We start from the raw sequence: 11,741 nt of genomic DNA on the forward strand, positions 1-11,741 counted from the left end.
CAAATGCTATGGCATTTTATAGAAGACACTTGAGCACCCACAGATTTTAGTATCTACTGAGGATCCTGGAACCAATGACCTACAGGTGTAGATGCACACATATAATTTTTGAAGATACTTGATATTGAGATCTAAGACACATGTTATCTATACTGAAATTACAGGTATGAGCATAGCAATTTGGGACAGTTGGGAGACAGTTCTCCATGAGTGTATCATCTTGCTGTATATCTTGTAAGCAGAGACACTGACTGCCTTTGGTTTTTTTGTCTTTTTAAAAAACATATTTACGGGCTGGGGATATAGCCTAGTGGCAAGAGTGCCTGCCTCGGATACACGAGGCCCTAGGTTCGATTCCCCAGCACCACATATACAGAAAACGGCCAGAAGCGGCGCTGTGGCTCAAGTGGCAGAGTGCTAGCCTTGAGCGGGATGAAGCCAGGGACAGTGCTCAGGCCCTGAGTCCAAGGCCCAGGACTGGCCAAAAAAATAAAAAATAAAAAAATAAAAAAATAATAAAAAATAAAAAATAAAATAAAAAACATATTTACTTTTTTATTGTCAAAGTGATGTACAGAGGGGTTACAGTTTCATACATAAGGCAGTGAGTACATTTCTTATCAAACTGTTTACCTCCTCCTCCATTTTTCTCCCACCTTCCCCCTTCCTCAGTTCCCTCCTCATCCTCCTGTGAGTTGTACAGTTGGTTTACAGCATGTTGTCTTGTTAGTATTGCTGTTGCATTGGTTTGCCTTTTATCCTTCGTCTCTCCAATTTGGTGTTTCCCTTCCCTAGTTCTGATAAACGTAGATACAATACCCAGTGACATCAGGGGTAAAACCACAGGGAAGAAAGACAAAAGAAAAAGGTATTATTTCATAGGATACATTGGAAATAACAATAACAAAGGCAAACCACTTATTTCCAAATCTTGTAGTTCATTTCTCTTAGGATCATCTTATGTGATCATATATGCATTGCTATTGACCTATTATGCTCCTCTGCTAGGACTATGTTAGACAAGTATCTTTCCAAAGATGTTTGCATGGCAAGCAGCCTTGGAAGACTCTTCTACAGAGAAAAAAAGAAGTCCCATTTATTTACTGTCCAGTGTCAAAAAGATAGTTTTCCTCTAGAGCAAGTTAGGTTTGTTTGCATCACCTTATAAGAAACTGGAGCTACCTTAGTTTGGAGTTCTTTGAGTGTGATTCAAATTCAGCATGTGAGCTACCATGTGTGACTCCTGTGGGGGCTGACCATAGGTAATGGAGCATGAAGCTTATTCCACTTGCCAGGGTGAAAGCAACAAAATCCATCTCTGCACAAAACTCTCATATCTGCATGTCTGCAGTCAACATCAGTGAAATTTGAGGTAGAGTATTTGTTAACTTGCAAGTAGGGTAAAATCTCATGCCTTTCACCATTTCTGACAATAACCTTTTCATTATTCATATAATTGACCATAATTCTGTATTGCTAAGATGTAAACTGTTTGCTCAGTTTGATCCATAGTTTGCCTGAGCTGAGCTTTGTGATATTGAAATTTACAAATGATCCTTATCTAGTAAGATTATATGTTCATCATCGTGATACAAATTCATTTCTGCCTAGAAATAATTAATTATAGCAATATTGTGAATTGGTGGTCTACCAATATCTTTTTGCAATATGAGAAAGGATATTTGTTATCTTTTTCATTAGAAGGATTTTTTAGATTCAAATACTAGAACAATTTACTTTTTGGAATCTTGAGATTGTAACATGACTATATGTTATCATTTATACCTGATAATTGTGTTCATTTTTGATTATGGTCTTCCTTTTTCATCTTTACTTGTGGGATCTTAATCAGTCTATACAAATATCTATTAATCTTTTGAGAGAGAAAGTTTGTGTTTACATACTCTATTGTTATTTTATTTCTCTGTGTTTTACCTTTTCTGCACAAATGTTCTCTTTTTGTTTGTGTTGCTCTAGAATAGATAGTATGTAACTGAGGAATTTATAAGAAAAGTAAATCATTTCTCATAGTATCAGCATCTAGTAAAAGCATTCTTACTGTATCATCTCATGGCCAGAGTGCAGAAGAGCAAGTGAGCAGGAGTGGCCAAACTTTGATTATACCACTAACCCATTTGTGAGAGAGTAGTGTTTTATGCTACTCTTAACTCTTAATAGGCCTACCTCATAGCTATTTTTATTTCAGCCAATACGTGAACTTCAGAGGATATACTCAAATTCTTACAATGACTCCTCATGGTGAAGAACATATCTTTATACAAAAGAAAGTATAACCTTTTCATCTACAAAAGAAGATAAGAATGGACTCTCATTCATATAAGTATACCCATGAAGGAAAAGGTGCCAAGTCTACTCCCATTTGATGGTCCTACTTGTTTAATAGTGACATTCATGTTGAGTATGAAGAAGTATACGAAATATATATGTGCATGTAAATACACACACACACAGACATACACTGTTTGAAAGCCTGATGCTAACTAGAAGTTTCAAAAAGTTACTAGTACTTACCAAAAGAGATCATTTCTCAATCCGAAGACAGAAATTATTTATACAGAGTATATTTGCCAATATATGTTAGAATTCTCTTATTTGATTCTGTTTTAAAAAATATAGTATTTCTGTCTATTTAAAATAAAGGTTCCCTAGCTCACAGAGTTGTAAGAAATAATAGCAAATACAAGAGCTACTACATGTTCAGTCTTTATGAGGCCCATGATGTTTCCAGGTTTGCTATTGCCTAAATTGACTTGTGACCTTGCACAGATCATTTGACCTCTCTGCTACAAATGTCATTGGTAATTTGGGAGTAATATTGCAAATGTTGCAAAAATGTAAGGCTTCATAAAGCTCTCTCAAACTCTCATGAGAGGATTGTATCTTTATAAAGTGTTTTAGTATTGTGGGAGCAGAAAACTGTTTCTTAGCACTTCTTTGGCATAATCTATTCCAGAACATTAAAGAACTTTAAAATAATAAAGATTCTGTTTCTCTCCTTTTATGGCTTAGACATAGGAAGATCATATAATTTTTTTTCCACATTGAGATACCACTGATAATGAAAGAGGGAAAAAAACCAAAATTCTCATTTGACAGTCACTATATATGTTTACCCCTTTATTGTTTGGGTGTATGAAGTATATTTTCTAAAGCTCAAGGCCTTTTCTGGGAACCTCAATGAATAATGGTAGTTATTTGTGGCAGAGTTTATGACAGTATGAAGGCCAATATAAGACATCAATGGGCATATTAACAGGAACACAAACAGTAAGTGATTTTATTGCATTCTCCTCCCTCAATTCAAACATTAAAGTGGGCCTTTCATAGCCATTTGCACACTGTTTAATCATGTACTCACATCCTCCTCCTCAAAGAAATCCATGACCTATATCAATATATTCAGAACATTAACCAATGTTTTGCTCCTTTCATATGGAAAAATGGTGTGCCTGAGCTCTGGCAAGTTACTTCATATTTCTGAGCCTCACATATGACAGGTGAAAATCCAAGCATTCTCTAATCTCCCTTGCAGCTCTGATAATGCTGGGTTTTATGACCGGTTATATACAAGAATGAGGAAAAAAGCATGTGCTGTATTAGCTTGCAAGTTACTTTAAGTTAAAAGCTTTGTTTTTATCATTGTCTTTCCTCTTCCTCCAACAACACACACACACACACACACACACACACACACACACACACTTCACTCATATAGAGCAGGAGCAGTGAGGAGAACAAACAAAGGCAGCAGAAAGTGATGTGGGGATCAAGTGCTACATAAAGAGGAGGGCATGAGGAGAAGGTCAGAAAGGAGGAGGAGGAGGATGAAGCCCATCAATGGCCTGCATTATTACCTGTACTCATGATTGCTAGCCATGATCGTGGGCTGTGAAGGCAAGAAAAGAAATGCCTTTTAAAAGTCACTTCCATTTTATATTTTCAACCTGTAAAACTGTGTAATAATATGTAATCAGTCAATAATTTGCAAGATCATTAAACTCCTACAATAGAAGGGAAGAAGTCATTAATTCTCACATATGTTCAAAGTGGCAAGTCTCAAAAGGAATTGTAAGAAAAGCCTGTTTCTGGGTGCTAAAGTCCCTGATATCAAGCTGAAAAAACAATTCTCTAAGAATATTATCCCAGGATCACAAGTGGACAAGGGAACTTTGAGTTATAAATTTGCTTATGGCAAAAAGATCTTATTTCTGTTCCACAAATGCAGCTTCCAGATGACTCTAATTCACAAGACACAGAAAATAATATCGAATAATATGATTTTGTCAGACATTAGCTTATTTCATTGCCTAAATCTAGGCTGACTTTTCACTATTGTTTAATCAGAGCCAATAAATACAGTCTTCAGTCTACAGAACTGAAGGCTGTTTCTGTGTTGAAGAATACTCATTAGGAGGCAGGGGAATGGACATAAGGCAGAGTAGGAAGGGAAGGAATATAAATTCTTCAGTCTGTACTACAAAAAAGGATGATGGAGCAAAAAATCATTCAAATTAAGTATCAAGTTACCTGTACATTATACTTGGGTCATTCATTTACTTAACAAGCATTTCTTTTGGAGTAGATATTCACCACACTCTGTAATACGGAAGTAAAGACCAATGGGTTCTGAATAGAGCATAGAATGCATGGAATGGGGTGGGGAAGGAATAAGAAGCTGGAAAGGTAAGTAGGATTAACTCATGCCAAGCTTGTAACCACTGAAGGAGTTAAGAGATTATCCTGAAATATAGAACAGGTACTGTGGAATGATCTTTAAGGAGATAATTATTTTATAAAGTGACAGTTACTTTCATATATTTAAGGAGATATTTCTACTTAGAGCATAGAGGATGGAAGGGGAAAAGTATTATTTTATTCTAGGGGACCAATAGCAGATAATTACAATAATATGAACAAGAGGTAATTGGTGGCCTGAGCTAGATCCCACAGATCTTGCTGAGACAGTGCAATAAGGGGTAGGAAGCAAATAATAGAGGGGGAAAAAAAAACAATAGAATATGATCACTAGATTTTCGGCTCTGTCAACTAGGTTAATCCTAGTATCACATTCTAAAACTGCATACACTGCAATAAAAGGAGCAGCTTCTTGGTGGTGGCATCAGGAAACAAGACACTCAGCTGATTAAGTACTGGATATGTTTATCCTCAGATATCTGTGAGACAATGAAATGTATTGAATAGACATTTGAACAACAAAAGTTCAGAACTTAAAAATCTAGATTTGGAGATCATTAGCAGATGAATCACACTTTAACAGTAGGTAAGATTACAGCTAAAAAAAAGTTTGGGGAGATCAAAATAAAAGAGGGTAGGATATAACCTTGGAAAACACCACTTAGCTGGCACCAGTGGCTAATGCCTGCAGTCCTAGCTACTCAGGAGGCAAAGATCCTAGGAGCATGCTTCAAATCCAGTCTGTGCAAGAAAGTCTATGAGACTCTCATCTCCAGCTAACCACCAGAAAACTGGAAGTGGCTCTGTGGCTCAAAGAAGTAGAGTGCTAACCTTGAGCTCAGGGATATTGCCCAGGCCCATGGTTTAAGCCCCATGACCAGCAAAAAAGGAAAGAAGGAAAGAAAGAAAAACACCACTTAACAGAAACACAAAAGAAAAGAAACCAGAAAAGAAGCTGAGAAAGAGCTAGGAGGAGAATCTAGTTAAGCAAGATATTATGAAAAGTCTGGAGAAAGGAACACTTAAGTGCAAGCTTTATTCAAGTAGGTACCCAAAGATAAAGGAGAACACCACACAGTATTCAGGCAGGAGAGAAAAGTTTATTCCCTAACTGCTGGCCTCTGGCAGAGATGATACATGGCCGGAGGGAAGGGCTGAACCACTGAAGGGGCATGCCTTATCTAGGGCAGGTGTGAGAGGTATGGCTAAGTGGATTGAATGTGACCTCAGAGAAGGGGGGGATAACTGCCTCGAGGTGTGCCAGTTACCTATGTAACTCAGGTACTGGGTACCCACCGAAACAGGCAGAGAGCATCTGCGTGGAGCCCTCCCAGGGGTGGACGTTACATTCTGGCCTTTTAATAATTATGAAAAAGGACATAGACTCTCTCTTGCTACTTCCTGCTGGAAAGGGGTGTTGACATTAGGGGCAAAGGCGGAAATGTGGCTCCTCCAGGAGAAGGCAAGCAGGAGCTGTCCCTTGGTAGTAGATTCCAGTCCTTGAATGGAGCCTGGAAGAAGTCTCATGAGGCATGGGCTGGACAAAAAAATAAGAGAGCACACAAAAGGCAAAAGAAGGGTTTAAGGCAAAAATTAAAAAATTGATGACTTGGCTAGTTTGGTTAGCTCTTATACTTAACTCCTGCATTCCAGGCTGTCCTGGAGTTGGTGGGAAATGTCCCTAGCTACTTCTGACATCTGGCAACTGGGTAGGGGAAAGCATGGTAGACTGGTTAAGAATAAGAAGTCAGAAGATGGGGCTGGATTGGAGTGGTTAAGGACCCCAGTAGAAGGTCTTGGTGGATTTCTGGATTATAGAGATATTTCTCTTGATCACTTGGCTCTCATTAACTTTGAAAAGGTGGATGAAGAGTAGCTCCATTTAGGATGTGACATCATCTCCTCTAATTCCTCTCCATGGTCCCTTGTTTCCTGGCTGAGTCCCCAGGGGTCTCGGTGCTCATTGCTGGGATGGCTCAGCCCAGTTGACTTTCATGGGGGTTTGAACTCAAGGCCTGGGCACTGTTCCTGAGCACTTCTGCTCAAGGCTAGTGCTTTACCACTTCAAGTCACAGTGCCACTTCCAGCATTTAGCTGGTTAATTAGAGATAAGAGTCTCTTGAGGGCTGAGAATATGGCTTAGCAATAGAGTGCTTGCCTTGCATGCATGAAGCCCTGGGTTTGATTTCTCAGCATCACATAAACAGAAAAAGCTGGAAGTGGTGCTGTGGCTCAAGTGGTAGAGTGCTAGCTTTGAGCAAAAAGGAAGCCAGGGACAGTGCTCAGGCCCTGAGTTCAAGTACCAGGACTGGCAAAAAAATAAAATAAAACAAGAGTCTCTTGAACCATGCTTCTAGCCTGGTTCTTTGCTGGTTAGTTGGGAGATGGAGTTTTAGAAGGATTTTTTTTTTCTGCCTGGGCTGGCTTTGAACTGCAATCAAAGGAGTCTGCCACAAACCCTTTTAACTAAAGTGACAAGGAGACCAATAGAAATAATGAGCAGAACTTACCTATAACTTATTAAGAATTGACCATTAAATACTTGTTGGAGTTATTTCTCTAAAACTGCCTGCTTTTTTCCCTTTGGCTTGTGGAGTCAGGAGATCTTACAATTGCTTCAAGGGAGATAAACTGTGACTCCATCTACCACATGGCCGAGATGGTGAATTTCTGAATAAGTCATGGTGCTAAGAAAACTTGGCAGTGCTTTCTTGAGTAAGCAAGAAGTCAAGCAGAAAGGAAGGGGCACACTAACAGAATGTGGGTGCTTTCCAGGAAAAACCAAGAGAAGAGACAGAGGAGAGAGGAGAGAGGAGAGAGGAGAGAGGAGAGAGAGGGGGGGAGGGGAGAGAGAGACTGAACTTTAAGACAAGGAAAGTTACCTTTCTAGAGGAGATGGCTAGGAAGCAGAGGTGAAGGGCTTGGAGAGACAGAGAAGGAAAGGTAAAGAAAACCAGAACATATAGAAACTCTGCCCATTTACCATTGCTTTGGAAGAAATTGTTTAAATCTCACAATATTGTGGGGTCAAAAGGACTGTTTTTAGGTGGGTGATTGCAATTCTTTCAATTTTAGATCAAACCCAGAATGGCTAGCCTTTGAGAGGGAACCTAGAGGGGGGTTCCTGGAATCCAGCCTGCATCACACCCTCAAGGGCACAAGGCAAAATGTTGGGCCAGTGATATCAATTTCCTAGCTTATAGGGGGTTTTGAATTTATGGATTAGTCTGGTGAGGACAGAGGAGTCCAATAAAGACATGGGGGGGGGGTCATAAGGATGTAGGGAAGGTTCACAAGGACATAGATGGGGGCTCCGCAAGGACATAGAGTCAAATTCTTGATTCAGGCATCCCCAAAATGAGAACAGATTTGCCAAAAGGGCATAAGGGGTCCCTCTGGCATGGTCAGACAAACAGAGAACCTGTAGATGGGAATCACTCAGCAGACATAGAGAGGAAATGGTGTGGTGGATGCATAGCTAACAATGGTAAAGGCGACAAGTCTGAGGTGAGTTTCCTCTGGCTTTCCATAGTTTAGTCTGAGAAAGGGCAGTCAAGGAGGTGGATTAACCCTCAAAAAAGAAGAGAGAGGAGGGGATCCAGTGACTCCTAACTCTGTCCCCTCCCAGGTTTTAGCACCAGATGTAACGTTCGCCAGAAAAGAAACCTGCCACATGATTCAGGCAGAGAAGAGTTTATTGAGGAGAGCAGGCTGCCAGCCCACACAAGATGGTGATGTAGGGAGACAAAGGGGAAGGAAGAAGGGAAAGAGAATGAAAAAAGGAGAGTAAGAGAGAAGGAGGGATACGTTGTGTTCATTAACTGCTTTGTTAAATGGCAACTCCTTTGTGCAAGTACTTAAAGATAATGATAAAAAGAAAAAAGTAAAGATGGAATATTATGCATAATACTACTGCTTAACAAACAGGTGTGTGTGTGTGTGTGTGTGTGTGTGTGTGTGTGTGTGTGTGTTGGCACAAAGGACTTACTGGAAGAAAACTGTGATTATTTTATGCACCTCCACAAATTGTGGAATTTTCTGTGATACTACATTTTATTTTTGTTTTTTTACCCTTTTTACTTTAAAAGACTCACAAAACAATTCTAAGATATATTTACCATTTCAAAATTCTGTTTATCCAACACAATTTTATTGCATTATCTATCTACTGAGTGACTACAAGGACATCCTTTGCTAAACAATTTTGTAGTACACATCTCTGGGAATGTTAACCTCTCTATACTAAGAACTGACATGCCACATGGAAGGGTGGGATGGTTGCTATTTGTACTATGTATCCTTCCACCCTTGACCATACAATTGATGAGCCAGAACCCAGGATAAATCAATCAATTCCTCTCTCCTGAGTATTTGAATTTGATATCAGAGGTATTGGTCCCAACTTATTTCCTGAACTGAAAATATGCCAGCCCCAAATCAGTACTTTGGTTATCTTGTTCAAGGATGCAGAAAAAGCAGGTCTGAAAAGAAAGCACAAAATAGGAACATACAATCATAACAAAACCTGCAAAGTATGACAAGATGGTTCAGTAGAGAGAGCAGCCAAATAGTAAGAATTAGAGAGAATTCTGTGCTTCCTGAACATATGCATGTTATTTGTGCTTCCATTTCTCGTGAAATAGAAAATCAAGTTCATACTTGATTTCTTAAAATAATATCCCTTGCTTTTTCTTATAATCATTTTAATTGACTTCTGTCTTTCTTTTTCTCTTCCTTCATGGGCCCTAACTCAGAGCCTAGGCAAGCTTTTTAGCTCAAGGCTAGTGCTCTTCCACTTTGAGCCACAGATCCACTTCCTGTCATTTTAAATCTCACACTCTTTGGCTAAGATAAAAAGTTTTTTCTTCCTGGATCTGGGAATGTGGCTTAATAGGATAGTGCTTGCCTATATTTTTTCTTCTTTCAGATGATTGGATATCGATGTGATTATTTATGTTTGGGATCATGATACTAACTTTCTTTATCTATGTAAGGGAATAACAAAAGAAAATAAAAATTTTCCCATAATAAAACGTGGGTTAAAAAGTCACAAAATATACTATATTCCAAAGTCAAGTTTCACTCCAGACTTACTGCCCTTCAAATCTTCTTCTTTATTTCCATGGGTCTGCATTGAATAGAGAAGCAATTAATCAGACCATAGCTCTTAGATACCAGGGACAATGTGATTTTGCTCCTAAGTCAGACACAATACTATCTGATCTATACTGCTGATTTGTCTATTTACCACTTCATGTGCTTGAAATAATGGTGTCAGGGTGATTGGTGACAAATGGAATGACCCATCAAGATTGATAATGATGGAAGAAGGAATAGATTCTTTCTCCTTTCCCTTTTCTAAAACCATTTAAACGGGATACAAACTTAAAAATGGAAATAATTCAGCAAGAGGAAACAGAGGAGACCACACAACATCTGCAGGAGGCCTCATTCATGTCAGTCTGTGTGTTAGAAGCAAGTGTCTGAAATAATCATTTCATCTTTCTAGCTGTCCCTCAGTGGGGATCTTCACCTATTTGTGGTGTTCACAAATCATTTCCCCAGTGACTTTCTTCAATCAGACTGTTATTTCTCTCTGCCTATATTTTTCTATGAGGTATCTACAGAATGTGTGTGGTGCATCTCCCTCTGCCCTAGTCAATTTTATTTAGTATTTCATTTGTTATTTCTATATTTAGCTCTTTTCAAATGTCATTTTTTACATGTCCTTTCATATCTGAAGAAACCTATCAAAATCCTTCCTTCCACTTCTTCCTATGACTGTATCCTGCCATCACTTTTTCATTCCATTTCATTTTCAGTAATAACTATTATCATTTCACTATCACACCAATTCTCATCTGTGTTCCAAATTTCTGTTGCTACCAAGAGATTGCCAACCATTCTTTCAGTATTATGACCACTAAGCAAAGAAGCTCACATTTGTCAAATGCCATGTGTTTCAGTTATGCCATTTCTTTGAAGGTCCATAGCTCCTGAAAGAGAAGCTGGAGCATCAATCTTTTAGTAAAGAAACTAGTGCTGGGCACTGATAGTTCACACCTATAATCCTTGTTACTCGGGAGGCTGAGATCTGAGGATGATGGTTTGAAACCAGCCCTTGCAGGAGAGTCCTTGAGACACTTATCTCCAAATTAACCACTGGAAAAAACAGAAGTGGAACTGTGCCTCAAAGTGATAGAGTGCTAGGCTTGAGAAGAAAGGCTTAAGGAAGTACCCTGTCCTTGAGTTCAAGCCCCACAACCAACAAAAAAGAAGAGGAACAAAGAGTCAAAAAGGGATAAATATTAAATAAATTAAATCTGTCTCCAAATCTACTGACCTTCCATTCCGCTCTGATGTTACTCCTTAAACTGGGCAGCATAGAAATCGCTAATAAAAATTAAATCCTTTCCTCACATCTTCCTTTGCAAGTAAACTTGGTTCAGAAGAGGTCATGAATGCAACATTCTCTATACAATGCATATCTTTCCATCAATTAAAACTCCAGAAATAAACTCAAGAATTCTTATTTATTGCAGCTTAGAAGCATCAAATACACCTATGAGTAAAATAAAAATGCATTGATTAAATTTTAAATGCAAAAAGAAAATGAATTTATTTTAAGTGTAATTATTTTACATCTAAAATGTAAATGAGGGTTGAATGAGCTATTGAAAAGCCATTTGAGCTTGAATGCCCTGTAACATATTTCTATCATTTTGTTGTATGGAGAGTGTGCACAGCTGCTCTGTAGCACAGAAATTCCTGCTTCCCTGCTGTCTTAGTCAATTTAGTGGCTTTCTGACAGAATATCATAGAATGGCCAATTTATAATGAACAGAAATTTATCAGTTATGGAGAATGATAAGTCCTAGATTGAAGAGCTAGCATCTGTTTGTGGCTTCCTTGCTGCCTCAGCCCATGGTAAAGGGACAACAATAGGTTGAGAAGATTCATCTTTTTATAAGTAGCAAATTCATAGATAGCAGCTTTAATCCATAAGAGTAGAGCTCCTATGACCT

Source organism: Perognathus longimembris, chromosome 28 (assembly GCF_023159225.1).
Source record: "Perognathus longimembris pacificus isolate PPM17 chromosome 28, ASM2315922v1, whole genome shotgun sequence".
NCBI classification, from domain to species: domain Eukaryota; kingdom Metazoa; phylum Chordata; class Mammalia; order Rodentia; family Heteromyidae; genus Perognathus; species Perognathus longimembris.